The sequence below is a fragment of the Delphinapterus leucas genome, chromosome 1 (genome assembly GCF_059928025.1).
Source record: "Delphinapterus leucas isolate spDelLeu-1000000601 "Yukka" chromosome 1, BTC_Dleu_Yukka2, whole genome shotgun sequence".
NCBI classification, from domain to species: Eukaryota; Metazoa; Chordata; class Mammalia; order Artiodactyla; family Monodontidae; genus Delphinapterus; species Delphinapterus leucas.
The window spans coordinates 162,240,295-162,247,408 of NC_143129.1; positions in this window are offsets into that span (position 1 = coordinate 162,240,295).

A 7,114-nucleotide genomic window follows, 5' to 3' on the forward strand; every position below is an offset into this window, starting at 1 on the left:
TATTTAAAGTGATGAAATGGAAAAACCTACAACCAAGAATACTCTACTCAGCAAGGCTCTCATTCCTATTCGATGGAGAAATCAAAAGCTTTACAGACAGGCAAAAGCTAAGAGAATTCAGCACAACCAAACCAGCTTTACGACAAATGCTAAAGGAACTTCTCTAGGCAGGAAAGAGACCAGCAACTTAAAACAACCTTCTATATATATAGACGGCTATATCAAAACCTCATGGGAACAGCAAACCAAAAAACTACAAGAGATACACACACACAAAAGAAAAAGCAACCCAAACACAACACCAATGATAGTCATTCAAATCACAAAGGAAACGAAAGAGGAAGGGAAGAAAAAAGACCTACAAAAACAAATTGAAAACAATTAAGGAAATGTCAACGGGAACATACATATTGATAATTACCTTAAATGTAAATGGATGAAATGCTCCAACCAAAAGACACAGACTGGCTGAACAGATACAAAAACAAGACCCATATATATGCTGTCTACAAGAGACCCACATACAGACTGAAAGTGAGGTAATGGAAAAAGGTATTCCATGCAAATGGAAACCAAAAGAAAGCTGGAGTAGCAGTACTCAGACAAAATAGATTAAAATAAACACTGTTAGGGCTTCCCTGGTGGCGCAGTGGTTAAGAATCCGCCTGCCAATGCAGGGGACACGGGTTTGAGCCCTGGTCCGGGAAGATCCCACATGCCGTGGAACAACTAAGCCCATGTGCCACAACTACTGAGCCTGCACTCTAGAGCCCATGAGCCACAACTACTGAGCCCACGTGCCACAACTACTGAAGCCCGTGAACCTAGAGCCCATGCTCCACAAAGAGAAGCCACCACAGTGAGAAGCCTGCGCACCACAACAAAGAGTAGCCCCCACTTGCCACAACCAGAGAAAGCCCATGCGCAGCAACGAACACCCAACGCAGCCAAAGATTAAATAAATAAATAATTTTTTTAAAAAAAGACTGTTACAAGAGACAAGGAAGGACACTACATAATGATCAAGGGATCAACCAAGAAGATATAACAATTGTAAATATATATGCACCCAACATAGGAGCACCTCAATATATAAGCCAAACGCTAACAGCCATAAGACGGGAGACTGACAGTGACACAATAATAGTGGGGGACTTTAACACCCCACTTATACCAATGGACAGATCATCTGGACAGAAAATCAATAAGGAAACACAGGCTTTAAATGACACATTAGACTTGATGGACTTAATTAATATTTACAGAACATTCCATCTGAAAGCAGCAGAATACACTTTCTTCTCAAATGCACATTGGAACATTCTCCAGGATACATCACATATTGGGGCCACAAATCAAGCCTTGGTAAATTTAAGAAAATTGAAATCATATCAAGCATCTTTTCCAACCACAATGCTATGAGATTAGAAATAAATTACAGGGGAAAAAAGAACTGTAAAAAACACAAACACATGGAGACTAAACAATATGTTATTAAACAACCAATGGATCATCGAAGAAATCAAAGAGAAAATAAAAAAAATACCAAGAGATAAATGACAATGAAAACACGATAAAAAACCTGTGGGGGGACTTCCCCGGGGGGTCCAATGGCTTAACACTCTGCGCTCCCAACTTAGGGGGCCTGCGTTCAATCCCTGCTCAGGGAACTAGATCCTGAATGCTGCAACTAAAGATCTCACATGCCACAACTGAAACATCCCACATGCCACAACTTAAAAAAAAAAAAAAAGAAAAAAAGATCCTGCGTGCAGCAACAAACATCCTGCAAACAGAGACGAAGACCCTGAGTGCTGCAACTAAGATCCAGCACAGCCAAATAAATATTAAAAACAAAACAAAACAAAAAAAACCTATGGGATGCAGCAAAAGCAGTTCTAAGAGGGAAGTTTATAGCAATACAATCTTCAAGAAACAAGAAAAGTCTCAAATAAGCAACCTAACCTTACACCTAAAGCAACTAGAGAAAGAAGAAGAAAAAAAAAAACGCTCAAAGTTAGTAGAAGGAAAGAAATCATAAAGATCAGAGCAGAAATAAATGAACTAGAGATGAAGATAACAATAGAAAAGATCAATGAAACTAAAAGCTAGTTCTTTAAAAAGATAAACAAAATTGATAAACTTTTAGCCAGACTCATCAAGAAAAAAGGGAGAGGGCTCAAATCAATAAAATCAGAACTGAAAAAGGAGAATTTATAACTGACACCACAGAAATATAAAGGATGATAAGAGACTACTATAAGCAACTATATACCAATATAATGGACAATCTAGAAGAAATGGACAAATTCTTAGAAAGGTACAATCTTCCAAGACTGAACCAGGAAAAAATAGAAAATATGAACAGACCCATAACGAGTACTGAAATTGAAACTGTAATTTAAAAAACTTCCAACAGGGCTTCCCTGGTGGCGCAGTGGTTGAGAGTCTGCCTGCCAATGCAGGAGACACGGGTTCGTGCCCCGGTCCGGGAAGATCCCACATGCCGCGGAGCAGCTAGGCCCGTGAGCCATGGCCACTGAGCCTGCGCATCCGGAGCCTGTGCTCCGCAACGGGAGAGGCCACAACAATAAGAGGCCTGCGTACCGCAAAAAAAAAACAACAACTTCCAACAAACCAAAGTCCAGGAACAGATGGCTTCACAGGCGAATTCTATCATTTAGAGAAGAGTTAACATCCATCCTTCTCAAACTCTTCAAAAAATTGGAGAGGAAGAAACACTCCCAAGCTCATTCTATGAGGTCACCATCACCCGGATACCAAAACCAGACAGATACCACAAAAAAGAAAGTTACAGGCCAATATAACTGATGAACATAAACGCAAAAATACTCAACAAAATACAGGCAAGACAAATCCAACAACACATCAAAAGATCATACACCCTGATCAAGTGGGATTTATCCCAGGAATGCAAGGACTTTTCAATATACGCAAATCAATTTGATACACCATGTTAACAAATTAAAAAATAAAAACCATATGATCATCTCAATAGATGCAGAAAAAGCTTTTGACAAAATTCAACACTGATTTATGAAAAAATTCTCCAGAAAGTGGGCATACAGGGAACCCACCTCAACATAGTAAAGGCCATATATGACAAACCATTATCCATGGTGAAAAACTGAAAGCATTTCCTCTAAGATCACGAACAAGACAAGGATGTCCCCTCTCAGCATTCTTATTCAACAGTTTAGGAAGTCCTAGCCATGGCAATCAGAGAAGATAAAGAAATAAAAGGAATCCAAATTGAAAAAGAAGAAGTAAAACTGTCAGTGTTTGCAGATGACATGATACTGTACATAGAAAATCCTAAAGATGCCACCCAAAAACTACTGGAGCTCATCAATGAATTTGGTAAAGTTGCAGGATACAAAATTAATGCACAGAAATCTCTTGCATTCCTATATACTAACGACAAAAGATCAGAAAGAGAAATTAAGGAAACAATCCTATTTACCATCACAATAAAAAGATTAAAATACCTAGGAATAAACCTACCTCAGGAGGCAAAACACCTATACTCAGAAAACTATAAAACACTGATGAAAGAAATCAAAATGACACAAACAGATGGAGCGATATACCACGTTCTTGGATTGGAAGAATCAATATTATCAAAATGACTATAATACACAAAGCAATCTACAGATTCAATGCAATCGCTATCAAATTACCAATAGCATTTTTCATAGAATTAGAACAAAAACTTTTACAATTTTTATGGAAACATAGAAGACCCCGAATAGCCAAAGCAATTCTGAGAAACAGAGCTGGAGGAATCAGGCTCCCTGACTTCAGACTATACTACAAAGCTACAGTAATCAAAATAGTATGATACTGGCACAAAATCAGAAATACAGATCAGTGGAACAGGATAGAAAGTCCAGAGATAAACCCATATACCTATGGTCAACTAATCCATGACAAAGGATGCAAGGATATATAATGGAGAAAAGACAGCCTGTTTAGTAAGTGGTGCTGGGAAAACTGGACAACTACATGTAAAAGAATGAAATTAGAATTCTCACTAACACCATACACTGAAATAAACACAAAATAGGTCAAAGACCTAAATGTAAGCCCAGACACTATAAAACTCTTAGAGGGGGCTTCCCTGGTGGCGCAGTGGTTGAGAGTCCGCCTGCTGATGCAGGGGACGTGGGTTCGTGCCCCAGTCTGGGAGGATCCCACATGCCGCGGAGCGGCTGGGCCCGTGAGCCATGGCCGCTGAGCCTGCGCATCTGGAGCCTGTGCTCCGCAACGGGAGAGGCCACAACAGTGAGAGGCCCACGTACTGCAAAAAAAAAAAAAAACTCTTAGAGGAAAACATAGGCAGAACACTCTCTGACATAAATCAAAGCAAGATCTTTTTTGATCCACCTCCTAGACTAATGAAAATAAAAACAAAAATAAACAAATGGGGCCTAATGAAACGTAAAAGCTTTTGCACAGGAAAGGAAACCATAAACAAGACAAAAAGACAACCCACAGAATGGGAGAAAACATTTGCCATAAAGCTACTGACAAGAGATTAATCTCCAAAGTATACAAAGAGCTCATGCAGCTCAATAACAAAGAGACAAACAACCCAATCAAAAAATGGGCAAAAGATCTAAACAGACATTTCTCCAAAGAAGACATACAGATGGTTAAAAAGCAAATGAAAAGATGCTCAACATCACTAATTATTAGAGAAATGCAAATCAAAACTACAGTGAGGTATCACCTCACACTGGTCAGAATGGGCATCATAAAATAATCTACAAACGATAAATGCTGGAGAGGGTGTGAAGAAAAGGGAACCCTTTTACACTGTTGGCGGGAATGTAAACTGGTACAGCCACTATGGAGAAAAGTATGGAGGTTCCTTAAAAAACTAACAATAGAGCTAACATATGATCCAGCAATCCCACTCCTGGGCATATACCTAGAGAAAACTATAGTTCTAAAAGATACATGCACCCCAATGTTCATTGCAGCACTATTTACAATAGCCAGGACATGAAAGCAACCTAGATGTCCACCGACAGATGAATGGATAAAGAAGATGTGATACATATATACGATGGAATGTTACTCAGCCATAAAAAAGAATGAAATAATGCCATCTGCAGCAACATGGATGGACCTGGAGATTGTTATACTGAGTGAAATAAATCAGACAAATACCATATGATATCGCTTATCTACGAAATCTTAAAAAATGGTACAAATGAACTTATTTACAAAACAGAAAGAGAGCCACAGATGTAGAAAACAATCTTATAGTTACCGGGGCGGGGGGGGGGGGGGGAAGGGGAGATGGATAAATTGGGAGATTGGGATTGACATATACACACTATTATATATAAAATAGATAATAAGGACCTACCGTATAGTACAGGGAACTCTACTCAATACTCTGTGATGAACTACATGGGAAAGAAACTAAAAGAGTGGATATATGTATATGTTTAACTGATTCACTTTGCTCTATAGCAGAAACTAACAGAACATTGTAAATCAACTACACTCCAATAAAAATTTAAAAAGAAGGAAGAAAAAAAGAAAAAGAAAAAAGACTGATCAGGAAAAAGAAAATGCAAACAAAACAGAAGAACAAAAAATATAGAATGGAATAAGGAATTATGAACCATATGCTAATAAACCTGAACATACAGATGAAACTGAGAAAATTATAGAGAAATATAAAAAATCCAAATTGACAACAAGAACTTGAATAGACCAATGAGCATTACATAAACCAAAATGGCAAAGACATGCCCTTAGAGGAATTTTGAATTTAAACTGAATTAAAAGTTTTATAGTTTGACTACACTTTCAGAATATAAGTTTTATATAAATTGTTCCACAAAATGGAAAAAGAATAAAATTTGCCTACTTCTTTTTCTAACAATGATTCCAAAATCAGATGAGAATTCAAGGGAAGAAAATTTTTCACTTTTGATTATAGATGTAAAAACACAACAAAAACTAAGTAAGATATTAGCAAGCCAAATCTAACAGTATATATATATATATATATATATATAAACAAAGGTGTATCCAAGGGATGCAAGAACCATTCAATGTACTTCACAACATTAACAAAGACAGATTAGTAAGATGACTATATAGAGAAATCCAAAAAAAAAAAGCATTTGGTAAGTTTAACACATAACTTAAAAGAAAAACTGATGGCAAACTAGGAAGGTAATATCCTTAACTTGATAAAAATTATATATCTAATCCAATAGTGTGTATATATATATATATATATATTTAAAAATCACAATTAATTAGTATTTCGTCAAGGAATGCAGGGATGGTTCAATATTAGAAAAATCCATCAAGGTATTCTGGCAAATGAATAAGGATAAAAATTACATGGACACACACACAGAAAAGACCACTTAATAACAATCATTTATTTAATGAGAGGAAAGGGGAAATTTCTTAGTAAAAACTATCAACCTTCTTTAACTCGATGTTTAAAATCGCTCTACAGAATGGATGTACACAGTTCTACACTTATTCTTGCAATATGTAAGGGTTTTTATGTCCCTACATCACCACCACCACTTGGCATTATCAATTTTTCTAATTTTGGCCAGTCTTAAGGATGTAAAGTGACAGCTCTTTTATAAAATCCCATGATCATATATTTGTTACCCTTTTGGGCTCCTCATCTATGAACTATCATTCTTTGTTTTCTTTACAATTCAGCAGTTTTTGTATATTCGAGGCATAGATCCTTTGATGGTTTTACACAAGCATCTTCTCTGAGCTTGTCATCTGTTTGTCATCCTTTATTGACAGATATGATTAATCACTAAATACTTTATAGCTTGCATAGCTACTGTGAATAGTATCTTTTCCTTTTAATTACATTATCTAATTGGCTATTGCTCTTGTGGGAAAATGCCTGAAGTTTTTATAAAATTATTTTATAGTAAACAGCCTTAAACTTATTTTTAATGGTATGTTGTTTCTTTTGGCTTAATTTTTATTTTTGGCCTCGTGGCATGGCTTGTGGGATCTTAAGTTCCCTGACCAGGGATCGAACCCGGGCCCACAGCAGTGAAAGCATGGAGTCCTAATCACTGGA